The sequence below is a fragment of the Triturus cristatus genome, chromosome 5_2 (assembly GCF_964204655.1).
Source record: "Triturus cristatus chromosome 5_2, aTriCri1.1, whole genome shotgun sequence".
NCBI lineage: Eukaryota > Metazoa > Chordata > Amphibia > Caudata > Salamandridae > Triturus > Triturus cristatus.
In genome coordinates, this window is record NC_140588.1 from 77,677,560 (window position 1) to 77,694,918 (window position 17,359).

A 17,359-nucleotide genomic window follows, 5' to 3' on the forward strand; every position below is an offset into this window, starting at 1 on the left:
GCCTGGCACCTGGCCCACTGGAGCAACAGCATCACAGCATCAAGAGACATTCTCTGCCACATGGCCCTGCTGGTCACTGGCTGACCAATGTTGACAAAGACTGTGGCATGGACTCTGAGGACATCCAATGGCAAGGACACCAACTCCCCTACTGAACTTTGGATTCCAAATTCCCGGAAAGACACTCACTTTGTTGTCCCCCCCCCCCACAATAATAAATCACACTATGAAGAGTAGATGCCTGCTGGTAGCATTATTACCTAACATGTGTCTTGTAAAGTCAAAACATGCCTGAGTCATCTTTTGTCTTCAACCACCCACACCCTGGGGCCTGAGTCTGGCACAGGACACATGGGTCTCAGTGTATTAGGCAAGACAGACATGGAGCACCATACACACCCGTGATGGGCCCAACCAGCTGAGGGGGTTACCGAACAACCGTGCTGACACACACATTGAGTACAGCAACAGTCATGCGCAGAGGTCAGGGATCCAGTCCAGTGTCCTGGGGGGCACCCAGGTATGTGTAGACAGGTGGCAGAAACATGTCCTGCAAGCTTGAGTCCGGTGGATGCAGAGAATGGGGGCCTGGCCAACGTTGGATGCATGGGGATGGCACATGTCACAATACCCACACAGTCATGGACATCATGCCCAATACACAGTATCAGCCCACACACACAGCTTGCATCTTGCCACTCGACACATTGACACATAGCCACAATCAGGGAATACCATGCCAGACAAGCAGGATGCACCGTGGCAACACACCAGCATTGACTGAGAAGAGGCACCTTGGAGGCATAGGGACACCTTTATTAGTCATGTATTCGGGATTGCAGAGGCAACTCGAAGTACACATGAACACATCATGTGGAGTAACATGTGGGTCCAACACTGGCACCCCCCTTCAGCAGCACACATGCGTGTTCGCCATGAAACTGGCACACAAGCGTCGGCTAACAGCTAAATACCCACAGCTGCACACGGAGAGCCTGCCATACACCATAGACCCGCGGATGTCAAAGTCCCACACCATGTCAAGCCAATGCTAACCGAATGTGTCCGAGGGCAGTGTCACACACATTGATGCCATCATCACAATCCCCTATCCCATCACTGATGACTGTCAACCAGGCAGACCATCTATTCAGGTGTACACAGCTGCATGTCGTGTCCCATGGGGATGCGACATGGCTGCAGAGGAACCAAACACCGACAGGGGCAGTGTGCACACATCGTGAACAACTGCCACACCCAATACACCCCAGATGCATCCCTTACCCCATGGAGACTTCCAAACGTGTCCGTGCCTGTAACGCTGAGTCAGCCCACGATGTCATGTCCATGAGGAATAGCAGTGCCACAACAATGCAACCAGCAGACGGCATGCGCAGGTACCTGGGGAAGAGAGACACACAAGAAGTCAGCCACAAAAAGCACAGCCACTTGCATGTGCATTTACTCGACACATGTATGGATGACAACATGCTAGGTCACAATTATGACTGAGGAAGTACAACCATCACTGGCACCATCACTCCAGTGACACACCCACACACACCTCTGACTCACGTGCCATACATGCAGGTGGAGACACACATCACAACGCATGCCACACGGGGACCAATGCGTGCACACTCAGACACTGGTACTCACCACTATGCAAAGAAATCGCGTATGAGCCGAGTCCGGATGTCCTCTTGCGGCTCCACATCCTCCACATCACTAGCCCCATTGCCAAGCCCTTCGTCCTCCACGGGTGGATGGTCCTCGTCATGTTGATTCAGGATGAGTGGCACTGCTCTTTCAACTGCCATGTTGTGCAGCATGCAGCAGACCATGAAGATCTTGCAGACCTTCGCCGGGGCATATGGGAGTGCGCCGCCGGTCTTGTGGAGGCACCTGAATCGGCTCTTCAGCATACCAAACGTCCTCTCTATCACTCGCCTTGTCCGGCCATGGGCGGTGTTGTAGCGGAGCTGGGCCGGCGTGATGGGGTTGCGGAGAGGTGTGAGCAGCCAAGGCATGTTGGGATAGCCAGCGTCCCCTACATGGAAAGCACATGGTCATCGTTAGAAGTGGTGAAGCGGTCGTGCTGGTAGGCTATACTGAATACAGGACAGACAGACTGTACCCACCAACAACACATGCCCGTTCGTTGCGCAGCTGCATCATCATATCAGGCATCCCGCTACGCCTCATGATGTAGGCATCGTGTGCTGATCCTGGAAAACGAGCACAGACATGTGAAATCACCATGTTGGACAGACACACCACAAGGGCATTGATGGAGTGGTAGTGCTTCCGATTGCGGTACGCCACCTCCCGTGCGTGTGGTGGTACCAAAGCTACATGTGTCCCATCTATGGACCCAATGACATGGGGCATCCCTCCCAGGGCATAGAATCCACGCTTGACCTCAGTCATCTGTTCAGGGGTTGGGAACTTGATGAAGTCATCCAGGTGAATCAACATGGCCTCTAAGAAATCATGCAGCACACCACTGAACGTGCTCTGGGACATGCCACAAACATGAGCTATGGTATTTTGAAAGGTACCCGTGGCAAGAAAATGTAGGGCAGCCATTACCTTCAGCTGGGGTGTCAGTGCCGTGGGATACCTGTGCTGCGGTTGCAGGTGTGGTGCCAGTCTCGCCGTCAACTCCAGAATCAACGATTGGGTGAAGCGGTAGAGCCGGATGCTTTCATTCTCCTGCATGGCAGCCAAGTCTGGAATTCTTTGGGCAAGAGGCGGCGCTCTGCAGTAATTTGGAAGTGACAACGAAGAGTGAGTGCACTACGACAACAACTCATGTGTACTGAGCACATGTTAATCTGGCAATACACACATGCTACATAGGGAGTCAGGTATGTGCTACATGGCCAGGACACGTATGGATGCAAGGTGACACTCCTTCAAAGACCCAGCTACACACGGAGATTGAGAACCTCCCCATGCCACGCCATGGGAATAGCTGTGTCCCAGTGCAAGTGAACAGCCAGATGCAACACAAGAGTGACATACGCCCACACATCAGCAGCAGTAGGATGCCGATTGCAGAGATTGGTAGCGGAACACTGGAGCCACAGGTCACATGACATTACACTAGGCCATCCCACACACCTTGCCATGAAGGTGCACATGTCATGACTCACCACACATACCTTGTGAGGATGCTGACATGTCCTTGTCACGCTACTCCGTGTCCCATGCATACATGTGCACCTCACATCCGATACCACATGTGGCATGGTGTGCGGAACAGTGTGCAATGACAATCTACACACAGACACATGTTGGTTGCTGCAACGGCAGCAGCTTTTGAGGGTGCTCCAACATCAACCTGATGGGAAGCCCCCACACATACATGACATAGTCACATTGTGCACCGTGGGTAGTGACAAGTCAGGTGTCATAACCCCTGTACCGGGCATCAGGGGACACTTCCGTGTGTTGGTGTCCGTGCCATGCCAGTGACGCTCACCCCAAGTGCGCAGTACGACATGCACACATGTCAAAGGAGTCAAGGGCATGCCTGGCACACATCGCACCATCACACAGTACATCTGTACACATCTCATCAAACATCTGGTGCCTTCTCGACTCAGGATAATGTTCCACATCACAGGCCTTTCACACCTGTGCCCCACACATGTAGTGATGCACAGAGGATGCCTCGATGTCAATTAATGGACAAGTATGTCCATCCATGGACAAGTATGTCCGCCCTATCCCTACCTGTGTGCCGCCTGTCACCACTGTGATGTGTGAATACCGCTGTACTGCTGCAAAGAGGGCCTGTGTACGTTCCCATATCACTATGGGAGTGCTGCCGTATGTGTACCCATCGTGATGGCGAGCGTACAGGCATGTGTACGGCCCGTACCACTACGAGTACGCATACGCGAGGCCACCCATACTGATAGGGAGCATACACACGCCTGTACACTCCCTATCAGTATGGGTGGCCTCGCGTATGCGTACTCGTAGTGATAGGGAGCGTACAGGCGTGTGTACGCTCTCTATCAGTATGGGTGGCCTCACGTATGCGTACTCGTAGTGATAGGGAGCGTACAGGCGTGTGTACGGCCCGTACCACTACGAGTACGCATACGCGAGGCCACCCATACTGATAGTGAACGTAGTCACGTGTGTACGGGCCGTTGCAATGCATTTGGGGTGCCCTAGGGCCCCGGAACGCACCGTACCTTTGTGTGGAGCTCAAAATTACATAGGGGACACATGAGGGACAAGTATTAAGGCCTACATGCATGCTGGTTGTCATGGAGACCAAGTTCAAAATTCGAATTTCTTCTGGAAGGTGAACAGCAGAAGTCAGTTGGAATAAAAATACTTTGTTGCAATGTGTTTGTGGAGCTGACATCATGCAGGAGAATGAAACCGATAGAGTACACACAGACTGCTAGGTTTGAAGGGATTGGTGGAAACATAGGATGCAAATGTGAGTGACCAATCACTCTGTACTCCTGTGCATGAGACAGGGCAGAAAGGCACATATAAGGCAGCCAGGTCCCATGAGGGAGTACTTGCCTGCACATCTTTGAATTCGTCGACCCAGCTGCTGCTACTGATTCCCTGGAACCATGTCAAGGGCTGTGGAGAGGTCACAGCCATTCACCCTGGAGGAGAACATGGCATTGCTGGATGTGATCCTCCCACAGTACCCCATGCTGTATGGGCGACCAGGGTATCAGGTGAGTGCATAGGCCACTGGCACAGACTGTCCCTATGTTGTGACTGTGACTTCTGGCATTGTGTCCTGGTGTGACACACATGCCATGTACTGTTGGGGGGGTCCCAGGGGGGGGGATGCCTGATGTCTCCCAGCAGTGCCCTGAGACAGGAGGGGTGTGTGCCTATCACTAACAGCAGTGCCCTGAGACAGGAGGGGTGGGTACAGAGTGCTCCCAGCAGTGCCCTGAGACAGGAGGGGTGTGTGCCTATCACTAACAGCAGTGCCCTGAGACAGGAGGGGTGGGTACAGAGTGCTCCCAGCAGTGCCCTGAGACAGGAGGGGTGGGTACAGTGTGCTCCCAGCAGTGCCCTGAGACAGGAGGGGTGTGTGCCTATCACTACCAGCAGTGCCCTGAGACAGGAGTGGTGGGTGTGATGCACAGTGTGAGCCTTGATCATTGATTGTGACATTGCCATCATTCCACCTGTGTACCCACTATGGCACGTACTGCTTTTTCCCTCACCAGAGGATCATGTCCCTATGACAAAGGTGCAATGCGTTGGCTGCATGACATGCCTTGTTGTTACCAGCTAATTTGTTATCAAATGTCTCTCTGTGACATGTGGCTGGTGTATTGATGTGGTGTCACTTGTTCTTCCTCACAGGTAGGCGCCACTGCCAAGGAGCAGATCTGGCTGACCGCCGTCAGTGCCGTGAGGGGTGTGGATGGTTGGAGGCGGAGCCTGTCCCAGGTGAGGAAACGCTGGCAGGATATCCGGTGCAGGACGCGGAGGATTGCACGGGTCCTGCTGGGGGACTCACCTGAGAGCCACAAGAACCGCGGCCGCCGCCGTCTGACCCACCTCCACAGGCGTGTGCTGCTGTTGGTCTTTCCAGACTTGGATAGGCGCTTACAGGCGAAGCAGCAGCCGGAAGGGGGTAGGTACATGTGTGTTTGTTGTGTGTCACCGGCATTTGTAAGGGCACAGTAGCATGAATTCACTGCCAGGGTTTAAAGGTGCTGTGCAGATCCATTTTGCCCCAGTATAGCGCTGCGCCCCTGCCACCCTTCCCCTCCTTGCAATGTGTTCCCTGGTCTGTGTGTAGTCACTCCTTCACAAGGTAATGTAGGCTGGCGCTTTGTCCACGAGAACTATGCCTGTAGCATCATGTGTGGGGGTGGTGTGTAACAGGTTTTGGGACCTTGGCTGTGCCCTGTCAAGTTCACTGCATGTGGGTTCCATGTCAGTTGGCACTGATGCTGACTCCAGACATGGGAGTTGGTCTCTCATGTGTCATGCCTTACAGCGCGCATGTCCTATGTAGTGGCCTGTGACATGATGTGCATGAGTGTGCGATACGCATAGTGCAGGGATGGTGGCGTGGGTTGCAGTCATTACCATTCAGGAGCATGGAGTTGCGTGGCCACTACTGTCCCCTGGGGCACCTTTTCATCGGTGTTGTATGTGTCATCATAAACGTGGACACTCTCAGTGTCTACAGCGTAGGTTGTGCTCTGTGCCATTGTCCCCTGGCACCATGTATATAGACGTGCTATTTTGTACAGGTGTCCACTGTGCAGCCTGACCTGAATGTCCTTCTTCAAACTCACAGTTGCTAGTGCCTGTGTGTCTTGTTATACTCATCTGAGGATGGGCACTGGTACCTCATTATTTTTACAGGCGCACCTTGGCTGTTTGGCGTCCAATCTTGCATTTTGCCTGCCCCTGTGTTTATCACCCAGACTATGAGATGTTGGTGCCACCTGTGTCTCAACTATTTGCCTCGTGTAGGGGGTGGTTGGGGCGGGCAAAGCCTATATGTCAAATCCAGATTTCTACTTGCTGGGTCTGGGCAGTGTGTGATGTTTGTCTGGACACACACGCAAGGTGCAGTGACCGAGTCATGTTGTGCATGTTTTCAGCATTACCTATGCAGCATGTGTGTCAAGTTCATGGATATGGTCCCTGGTCATCGGTATTTTCGCCAACGCTGTGTGGTGCAGATGCAGTGCTGGATTGTCCCCAGGGCCTGGGTGCTATGTCAGACTCCGTTTCCTGTCTTTAGCTATTGTCTCATGCTCTCCATGGTATTTCAGTGGCATGGTGGCTCAACCAACTGTGTGTTTCATGCCCTACATCGGTACCTTGTTTAGTAGATGTTAGGGATCTTCCTTTTCAGGCTATGCAATGTTACCTATGTAGATTGGACTCATGTGACAGATTTGTACAGGTGTCTGATTAATTTCTGTCTCTCCACCCTGCCCACAGCATCGTCGGGGGACACAGAGGGAGACATGGACACAGACCAGGCGGAGGGACCGAGCACCAGTGCCAGCCGTGACATCGGGGCTGGCACATCGAGTGGGACAGAGGCGGAGGATAGTGCGGCCGAGGACCTGTCGACTGGCACATCAGAATACGAAGCTGACAGGTCCGAGGAGGATGTCTCCGAGTGGGCGGAGGCTGCACCAGCAGCTGACAGTGGAACAACACCTCGCACTGCCCCCTCAGTTCCCATCAGCCGCCTGCCACTTGCTCGTGTCCCTTCCCAGCGTGCCCGGTCACCGCATGTCTCCTTCATGCCAGGCACCGCACCCCCTGCCCCTGTCTCCACTGCTGCCGCCAATGCTGAGTCTGTGGACATCCAGCGGCAACTGCAGGTTGGTCAGGCTGCGATCCTTAATGTCCTCCATGCCCACGGGCAAACCCTCAACAACATCGAGGCATACTTGGAGGGCATTCATTCATCGCAGGCTGACCAACGCAACTTGCTGAGGTCCATAGACTCCACACTGACTGCAGCAGTGGGTCTCCTGCAGCGCGACCTCCCCCCACCTACCCCTGCCCCATCCACACTTCCCACTCCCATGCCTGTCCCACGTACACCCAGACGTCGGCATGCACCCACATCAACAGACACAGGCACCACACCAGCAGGGAAGGTCCACCGCACTCCTCCTGACACGCACACACAGGGTGAGGTAGGCACACCCACTGGGTCGGGGGGCAAACGTGTGACACGCAGCCATAGTGGGAGTCCGCATTCCACCCAGTCCACTCCCTCCAAATCCCCTCCCCTCAGCTCTCCTGGCCACATCTCCCCCAAGGACTCCTTCATGGCCGCTCTGTCCCTGAGCCCCACAGTGACACCACCCCGCAAGCGGTCAAGGAAGTCCTCGGTCAGGGTGGTTGATTCTCCCCCCTGTCTACACCCTCCCCCGGTGGCGCTGCGACCCATCCCTCTGACCCCCCCCCCTCCTTGGGGCCTGTGGATCCTTCGGGTGCAGGGGAATCCCTGGAGGACCTTGCAAAGGTGTGTAGTGCCATCCTGGCCTCCGCCTTTGGCCCTGCCCCACCCCCTGTGGTGGAGTCCTACATCCCTGCACCCACAACGCCTCCCCTTTGCCCTGATGTCCCTGCGGTGCCTGTTGCTTCCCCCCCCCATGATGCCCTCACCCCTGTGGAAGACGATGGCATGTAACTGTGCAGGCAAGGTAGGGGACACGCATCCCACTGTGTCCCCCATCCAGCTGAGACTGATTGACTGCCCTATGGGCTTTGTGAATATTGAACTGCCTGCGATCCACGGACATTGTGCTCATGCTGAATAAAGGTTAATTTTCTTTTCATTATAACACTACTGCTATGCTGGTATTGGTGTTGGTGGGGCTGCTACATGGTTTTGGGTGGTGTTTATGTGTTGGGTGTGTGGGATATGTAGTAGTGTGCTGCTCATTGGGGGGACCCTGGGATCTGTGTGCCATCACAAGGTGTTAGCTAACTTTCTTTGTTCATGTAAGCTGCATGGTGCAATTGTCCCAGGGTGTATTCCTTCCTCTGTGTACCCTGATATCTTCCCTGCAGGGTGTTCCCAATGTTTAGCGCAGAGCTGTGTCTACATGAGCTGTGTGTGTGACGGAGCCCTTCTACTTTGGCCATGCATGCAGGGCCATGTCTCCACCTGCAACATTCGTGGCATCCTTGGTGATCACTGTACTTGTGTGTGGAGTCTGTTGACATGAGTTCATGGGGACATGTTCCCTTGTAGGCAGTATGCATGTGGGTACTTCCAGCCTCACACACATGTGTTGCACACCTCCTGTCTCTGGGCACTGCTGGGAGTGATAGGCGCCCACCCCTCCTGTCTCTGGGCACTGCTGGGAGGACTCTGCACACACCCCTCCTGCGTCTGGGCACTGCTGGGAGGACTCTGCACACACACCTCCTGTCTCAGGGCACTGCTGGGAGTGATAGGCACACACCCCTTCTGTCTCAGGGCACTGTTGGGAGGACTCCACACCCACCCCTCCTGTCTCAGGGCACTGCTGGGAGGACTCCACACCCACCCCTCCTGTCTCAGGGCACTGCTGGGAGGACTCTGCACACACACCTCCTATTTCTGGATATGTACGCTTGGAACATACACGGTGGGGGTACGCTCCATGCATTCGAGGTGAGGGTACGGGTCGTACTTACACTGTTGGGGTGGGGGTACGGTACGTACATACGCGGTTGGGGTGGGGGTACGCTCCATGCATACGCGGGTGAGGGTACGGGTCGTACTTACAATGTTGGGGTGGGGGTACGCTCCATGCATACGAGGGTGAGGGTACGGGTCGTACTTACACTGTTGGGGTGGGGGTACGCTCCATGCATACGAGGGTGAGGGTACGGGTCGTACTTACACTGTTGGGGTGGGGGTACGGTACGTACATACGCGGTTGGGGTGGGGGTACGCTCCATGCATACGCGGGTGAGGGTACGGGTCGTACTTACACTGTTGGGGTGGGGGTACGCTCCATGCATACGAGGGTGAGGGTACGGGTCGTACTTACACTGTTGGGGTGGGGGTACGCTCCATGCATTCGAGGTGAGGGTACGGGTCGTACTTACACTGTTGGGGTGGGGGTACGGTACGTACATACGCGGTTGGGGTGGGGGTACGCTCCATGCATACGCGGGTGAGGGTACGGGTCGTACTTACACTGTTGGGGTGGGGGTACGCTCCATGCATACGAGGGTGAGGGTACGGGTCGTACTTACACTGTTGGGGTGGGGGTACGCTCCATGCATACGAGGGTGAGGGTACGGGTCGTACTTACACTGTTGGGGTGGGGGTACGGTACGTACATACGCGGTTGGGGTGGGGGTACGCTCCTTGCATACGCGGGTGAGGGTACGGGTCGTACTTACACTGTTGGGGTGGGGGTACGCTCCATGCATACGAGGGTGAGGGTACGGGTCGTACTTACACTGTTGGGGTGGGGGTACGCTCCATGCATACGAGGGTGAGGGTACAGGTCGTACTTACACTGTTGGGGTGGGGGTACGGTACGTACATACGCGGTTGGGGTGGGGGTACGCTCCATGCATACGCGGGTGAGGGTACGGGTCGTACTTACACTGTTGGGGTGGGGGTACGCTCCATGCATACGAGGGTGAGGGTACGAGTCGTACTTACACTGGTGGGGTGGGTGTACGTTCCATGCATAGGGGGGGTGGGGGTAGGGTCCGTACATCTCCGTCCCCACGCTATGTGATGCTTGTGCGGGCCGTACCCAGGCCTTTGCAACGTGGGTACGATCCGTCCCGCCATTGTTGGGGTGACGTGGGTGTGGGCATGGTACGTCTCGGACCCACGCTCTTGAGGCGTGGGTACGGGACGTACCGGTCTGGTTGTGTTGCCGGTTCGCGTGGTGACGGACTTCCGTTGTGGCGGTCGCTGGACACGCCCCCACCCCCTCATAGTGACCAGGGCATGGGTGTCAGGTATGTCCTGGGCATGTGTGGTGTGTGTCTTTGGTGGGGGTTTTGTGGCCTGCCCTGGTCCTGCCACCCCCACCCCCCCCACTTTCCCCCCTCCCTTAGTTGTTCTGACCTTCTGCGGCGTCTACGTCGGAACCTGTAGAGGAGGTGGACTGCTATGAGGGCCGGGATGACACGTAGGTTCGGGTCCATGTCTGTCCGTCGCGTACGGGTCCTCTTTGTTTGCGTCGTCCTGTGTGTCCGTCGCGTACTGGTCCTCCTTGATCGCGGAGTCCTGTCTGTCCGTCACGTACTGGTGGTCCTTGTTCGCGTCGTCCTGATTTCCCGGCAGTTTTTGGCAGCCGGAAAATATTCACCGTGCGGGATGACGTCGGTGCGAATCGTGATTCCTGGTTCGTGAATGGCAGGCTGCGAGCGTCCCGACGTCAGGTCGGCCCTTTCCCGGATCGCATTGGTAGGTTTATTTTGTTTGGTCGGGCTTTTTTACGAATCGTACGGAAATGGTGTTCCGTGCGAATCGTAATTCCTTGTTTGTAAATTTTGACGACCGGGTACGCGTCGGACGGAGAATTTGCTCCGTCCGACGGTTCGTACCCGGTTTTTACCGGATCGTGATCGGCACCTATGTGTTTTTAGTTGTGCTTTTACAGTATTGTCTGTGTGCCATCTTTTTTGTGACTCCACTAGACATTAAGTATAAGAGTATAGGTTTTTTTTCCTATCTTTCCAGACTTATTTTAGAATTGTTCCATGTATAATGCATTTAGGATATAATGTTGGTTTACAATATATGCTTTGCATATTCTGCACATCATATGGGGGTTATGTATATTGAGCCGTATTTGCACATTCAAATATATAGATTGCCAGATTTTCTTTAGCAGATTTGCACATCTTGCTGTATTTGCACATATACTTCCATCTAGCGTATTTTTGCACATATATTGCGTATTTTGCACATCATTGGAAATTGAAGTTTTTCCTATGTCCATCTCCCCATTCAGCTTAGTATACCAACTAGTATTGCGCATTTGAGCAAACTACCTTGTTTTTACCTTTTTTCATTGTATATGGACATATTCATTGTAATAGTACATTTCTGGAAATTGTCATTTATAATAGAGTACAGGATTTATCCTGGTATATTCCTATGTGAGAGAATCTCAACAAAGCGATAGTATTTTTTCTATGCCTATACGTAAAGTATTTTTTTCATGTCTATACGTAAGGTGTCACACATTTGATTTAAAAGCACCACGTTCTGTTTGTGTAAACCATGTGATCAAGACCGCTGTGTCGGTCGAAACGCGTCAGAACCGGATTGAAGTTTGAGTGGAAATAAACTGAGCAAAATACTTGTACCAGCATACCTGTGTCCGTGTCTTGCAGCAACACCGGCTGGTGTTGCGAAAGGAGGAATTGATATATATATATATATATATATATATATATATCAAACCAATACTCCCTCTCAAGTGCGGGACAGCTCCGGAGTGCAGCAAAGTGGCTTTATTAGTAAAAAAGCGCTGGCGTTACGAGTCCATGAAACGCTGGCAGACGCGTTTCAGCCCTCAATAGCTTTCCTCAGTGCCCGTTTACATGTTTTCATTCCATCTCTGGGGGTCAGCTCGTACGATCTTTAAATGGCGACCACATCCATATATATATATATATTAAATTAAAATATTAAAATTAATATTTCTTTAAAAAATATATTTTACACTACATTAACTATAAAAGTAGGGAAATGTTGGATAGCGTAGGGGATAAAATTACTGTTTCCACTACAGAAAGTGGAACAGTAGGGAAAGTGTTTGATAGCGGAGGGGAATAATTTACTATTCCCACTACAGTGAGTGCAACAGTAGGGAAAGTGTTGGATAGCGTGGGGTTAAATTTACTATTCCTATTCCAGTCAGTGCAACAGTAGGGAAAGTATTGGATAGCGAGTGGATAAAAATTACTATTCCCACTCCAACGGGCGTAACAGTAGAGAAAGTTAAAGGTAGCGGGTGGGTAAGAATTACTATACCAACTCCAGCGAGTGCAACAGTAGGAAAAGTGTTGGATAGCAGGTATGTAAAAATTACTATTCCCACACCAGTGAGTGCAACAGTAGGGAAAGTGTTGGGTAGCGGGTAAGTAAAAATTACTATTCCCACTCCAGCGAGTGCAACAGTAGGGAAAGTGTTGGATAGCGGGTGAGTAGAAATTACTATTCCCACTCCAGCGAGTGCAACAGTAGGGAAAGTGTTGGGTAGCGGGTAAGTAAAAATTACTATTCCCACTCCAGTGAGTGCAACGGTAGGGAAAGTGTTGGAAAGTGGGTGTGAAAAATGTATTATTCCCACTCCACTATGTGTAACAGTAGGGAAAGTGTTAAATAGCAGAGGGGAACATTTTAATATTCCCACTCCTGCAAAATAATTAACATTATTTAACAAATAATACATTTTTCAAAAATAATTTACCTCCCACTATATTCCCCTATAAACGTCACCAACAATATTGTAAAATATTACACAATTAACATAATTATTTAACATGTAAATAATTAACTAATAACATATAACAAGCAAATTAAAAACAATCAACAATAAATTAGTTCACACAATTAACACTATAAAATAACTTTAAATACATTTTGTATAGGAATAAATAATAAAAATGTTATTAAAATTAAATTACCTCCCACCCCACTCCCCATCAACCCACAAGCAATTCATAAAAAAATGACTCAATTAACATATTTAGTAATTATTTATCAATAATTAATAACGATTTATTAACTAATTAATAAAGAAACACAATTGAGAATATAAAATATTAATTACATAAGTATTAATTCATAAAAGTATTAAATAATTAATTATAATTAAATTGCTTCCCACCCAACTCCCCTATAAAACTACAACCCACTCCTCAAAAAATACACAATTAACATATTTACCAATTAATTAATAATTATTAATAACCAATTAATAATTAATTAATAACAAATTAATTAACAAAATTAGCAATACACATTATTAAATACAAAAATATTAATTATTACAATTATTAATTAATTAATTAACTAAAATTAAAATACTTTCAACCCTATTCCCCTATAAACCCACAACCCGCTACAAAACTAAAACGCGATATATATATATATATGTTTAATTAATAACTTCTAAAAAATTATTATTAAATATATTATTATTATATTACTTACCACCCTATTCCCCTATAAACCCACAACCCCCGACAGAACTAAAATATGCAAAAATTAATTAATATAAAATGAATTACTAGTAATAAATTCAAACATACATTACAAAAATAAGCTATACTTTTAACACATACACTAACATACAAAACACAAAAAGAAAATGGATATTATTAACAACAATATTTTCAATAACGATTTTTACTAACATCGATAATAATTAAAACTTTATTTCTTATCTGCATGTCGATTTTCTGGTCGACGATATTCTTGTTGGTCAATATTCTGTCATATCGCTATTTCAACATCGATATAATGGTATATCGATACTTAGACATTGATATTATGTCTCCATACCATTTTTTTCCTCAGTTGTTATTGCTTTCTAATAAAACAGCAAAAATGTAATAATTTTGCAGTTGAGTTAAGTGTCTGTTGGGTCAAGACCCTTGATTAATGGAGATCTGCAAGAGCGAAATCAGTTTTCAATATTAAAACCCAAGTATATTTTAGAAAGGGACATAAGCAGATCAAATTAATAAAGTCTTACACTGCTGCACAACATAAGCTGCATGTCCTGTGACCACTATATTCCCAGATTGGTTGTTCGGCTAAGGTTGGCAGCAACCCAAACCGAGTGGCCATTAGCTTTCATTTTAGTTGTAAAGAAAATGTTGTGTTCAGGTATGCAGTCGGTCTCGCATTAATATTGGATTGAAGAACCATCCAGGCATTCAACCCATTGGCTAGTTTGCGTTTGTCCTCTGGAAGTGAGTGTAATTTGGCCGTTTTGTTCCCCAACTGGCAATAAAATGGGGAAAAAAAGTTCAGAGCCCGAAGTTTTGTTATGTTTGTTGCCTCGCGTGCTGTTATCAGATATTTGCCATATATAGAATGTGGATCTTATTCCTGGGCCCACCACAAGGCATTGTGTAAAAAATTAGATCAATTTAACAAAATTTTGTACCACGTTTTAGTTGTAGCATATCTTCTGCCTATGTCTTGTTGCATAAGCCCAAATTCCCGTCGGATTTGTGCCAGGGAGCCATTCTGTGGTAGGCTAAATACTTTTTTATATGTCTTTGTTTGAAGGTTATCTACACATTTTGCATCTTTACAGTTTAAAACGACACTTGCATAAGCCACTGTTGGGCAGTAGTTTGGTGGTTATAACTGCCATTATTGACTTAAAAGATGGACCCTTTAAGTTTTTTGCAAGGGAGCGCAGAATGCATAAATTAGGCCGTTTCCTGTCTTATTAAGGCATCGGTTCTGAAATTGAAAGTTACATTGATTGTCTATATACATCCCCAAATACTTGTAGCTACTGACTACCCCTATACCTATTTCATGAAGCTGAATTGGGTGTTGTGGCCCTGGTCAGTTCCTGATGGTCATTATTTTAGTCGTGGTGTTGATTTCAACAGCGTTACCCTTGATGAAGGTTGCTAGTTCGTTGAGTGCTCTTTTGAGGCCAACTCTTGTTAAGCTAAGTAAGACTACGTCCCCCAGCTGGCTGTACCACACAGGGCCTGGGATGGGTGACCATCGGGCATGGGGAGGCTTCCCCTGTGTGGCTGGGTTCAGGAGTTCTAACCGGGTCTTCTGTGGAGATGGCAGGGCCCACCTGTGCTCATATAACAGCACCAGGTGGGCCGGCTAGCCCAGCAGGCTCATAAGGGGTGTGAAGGTTGTACTGGGATAGACACACGGCTCTTAACAACCCGTCCAGCAGGTGCTACTACCTGGTTGATCCTGCCAGTAGCAGATGCTTGTCTCAAAGTTTAGGTCATGCACATATAAGTACACATAGACGGTACAGGAAACCTGAAAATGGCTCATCAAAAAAAGTTATGGTTCTTTTGATCGCTCCATCTGTTACTTGGATAACTGTGGCAATTCTAGAGCTAATAAATGCCAACGGACGTTGATCTCCCGGGAGGCATGCATTTATTAGAAGCAGACTAATCCGGGCTTGCCCGGCCTCTTTGGTGACTATAGATAACTTGTGCTGATTGCAAGTCTCCGTGATAGCGACAATACATTTGGATGTCTGCCCTATCAACTTTCAATGCTATTTTCTGTGCCTACCATGGTGACCACGTGTAACAGGGAATCTGAGCTCGATTTTGGAGAGGGAGCCTGAAAAATATGGCTACCACATCCAAGAAAGGCAGCAGGAAAGCAAATTACTCACTCCTGAATCGGGGAGGTAGTGACGAAAATGAACAATACAGGACTCGATTGAAACCTTGTAACTTGAATGTGTACACTTTAAATCTTTTAATGAGGATCCATTGGAGGGCATGTCTGGTGCCAGCAGCCACGGAAATTCCAGCTCCAATAGCGTATATTAAAGTTGCTGCAGGTAAAACGCTCAGAGCAGGATCTCAAGATTGAGTCGGCGGTCTGCCGCGAGGCGACGTAATTCCTGTCAAAGCCTCAGCCTCTTGGCATCCCCTTGATGCTCTTGACCGAGTGTCCTTGGGGTCCAAAGCGTTTACATTGAAAAAATGTGAGGCTGGTCAACTGAATGCTTCAGCATGAAATGATGGAATAGGACTCCAGTTCTACTTTGTTGGATTTTGGAACTAGGGCCACGATTAAGAGGGATGGCCAGGGGCATTTGTATTGTGCTTCTAGAGGTGAAATTCATAGACCAGTGCAAAATGAACCAAAGCAAAGCATTTGCCATGCAAGTTTTCATTAATTAAGAAAGAAAGTTAGAGGTTCAAAGATGATCAGGTTCCATCATAGTTCTGAACATAAACGATGGCAACCAGCAATCTGGCTGCATTATTCCCATGACTCGCCAAGCATCTTCCTGTAAACCAAAGTCTTTGGGTTCTGGGGGCAAGTATGGTTGAAAAGCTGAAACTTAAAGGAATTGATGGAAGGGCACAATTAGGAGTGGAGCCTGTGGCTTAATTTGACTCAACATCAACCAGCCTGTTTAATTCTGATAATGAATGAGATTCCTGCTGAAATGGGTAAATATAATGTCAATGAATATCATGATATTGCAGGCCTGACATCGGCAATACCAATAAATGCAATGTCAATGTCAATGTATGTGTAAAATCCAGATGCAAATTGTTTCATAAAAATTAAGGTGCCGATTACGATCCGGTAAAAACCGGGTACGAACTGTCGGTCGGAGCGTATTCTCCGTCCGACTCGTACCCGGTTGTAAAACATTACAAACATGGAATTACGATTCGCACCGAAACACCATTTCCGTACGAATCGTAAAAAACACCGACCGACGAAAATATGCATACGAATGTGATCCGGGAATGCTGCGCCGTGACGTCGGGACGCTTCCAGGCAGCGTTTCACGACCCAGGAATTACGATTCGAACCGACAGCAGTCCAGACGGCAATATTTTTACGGCACCCAAAAAGTGCCGGAAATGCGAAGTAAGGCGCGAAACGACCAGAGTAGGTGGCCCGGTAAGCGCCGTTCCCCCCCCCAGCCCCCGCATGTACGCGCCGTACCCCCCCCAGCCCCCGCATGTACGCATCGAATCCCCCCCAGCCCCCGCATGTACGCGTCGAACCCCCCCCAGCCCCCGCATGTACGCGTCGAACCCCCCCAGCCCCCGCATGTACGCGTCGAACCCCCCGTGTATGTACACCCGAGTACGTGTCGAACCCCCCCGTGTATGTACACCCGAGTAC

At 49.4% G+C, this 17,359-nt stretch overlaps 1 pseudogene; it reads left to right on the forward strand.

Moving 5' to 3' along the window:
* Nucleotides 1-15,423: 15,423 nt before the first annotated feature.
* LOC146822684 (18S ribosomal RNA) lies at nucleotides 15,424-16,528 on the forward strand (annotated as a pseudogene).
* Nucleotides 16,529-17,359: the final 831 nt, after the last annotated feature.